Consider the following 1036-nt stretch of genomic DNA (forward strand, 5'->3'; position numbering starts at 1 on the left):
GTTTTTTTAATTTTGAGATATTTCTTTTAATAATTATTCATAATAAAAAACTATTTTCCAATTTTATTATTTTAGTAATTACTTCTTTAAATTCAAAAAAGTACCATTATAAAAGAAATATGTACTCTTTTTATCATTTTAGCAACTACTTTTTTAAATTTAAATAATTACTCATACTAATTTTTTTTTTACACAATATTACTTATAATGTTTTTTTGTTTTAATAACTAAAATTTATTTTATCAATAGTTATATCTATAACTATATATTTATAATTATATACACCTTTTGTTTTTCCAATTTTACTATTTTAATTCCTATTTTTAAAATTAGACACATGGATATAAATATATTTAAATATTTTAGGCTTTATATTTAACCCATATATTTAATATATATATATATATATATATATAAAGAAATAAGGGGGAAAAAAATCTAATAAATCATAATATCCAGTGTCTGTTACAATTTTTGTCACTTCTTAAATTGTATTAAAATTAAGAAAAAGAATATTTTAAAAAGCAAGAATAACACAAAAAATGAGACGCCCACCGTGGGGCTCGAACCCACGACCACAAGGTTAAGAGCCTTGCGCTCTACCAACTGAGCTAGACGGGCTTACGATTGAAATTTAAACTATTTTAATTAATATTAATATAAACATTTATCACTCATTCTTCGTTAACATTAATTTAATTTAAAATATTTCAGATTTTTAATTTATTTGAAATTGATGATGAAACGTTAAATATTAAATGACGGCACTAACAATAGAAACAAACATAAATTTTAATTTTGAGAAATCCTCTACATATGTAGGAAGTTTGACAAACTTTATTTTTTATTTTTATATTGAGTTGAGAATACTATATATAGGCTTACAAAAAATGTGAGGAGCTGTATTAATACTAATCTATTAATAATAGATAACTACAATAATGAAATTATTATATGATATGGGTGGAGGGTATTGTAATATCTTAAATATTTATAAGTAACACAAATTATATAATAAAATAAAATTTTATTTCCA

The 1036-nt window shown here is 20.6% G+C and overlaps 1 non-coding gene across 1 annotated transcript; it reads right to left on the reverse strand.

Moving 5' to 3' along the window:
• Window positions 1–548: 548 nt before the first annotated feature.
• TRNAK-CUU lies at window positions 549–621 on the reverse strand. The gene has a single exon. It is a non-coding gene; the product is annotated as a tRNA-Lys (tRNA).
• Between the last annotated feature and the right edge of the window lie 415 nt (window positions 622–1036).

The sequence above is a fragment of the Vigna radiata genome, unplaced genomic scaffold (genome assembly GCF_000741045.1).
Source record: "Vigna radiata var. radiata cultivar VC1973A unplaced genomic scaffold, Vradiata_ver6 scaffold_73, whole genome shotgun sequence".
NCBI classification, from domain to species: Eukaryota; Viridiplantae; Streptophyta; class Magnoliopsida; order Fabales; family Fabaceae; genus Vigna; species Vigna radiata.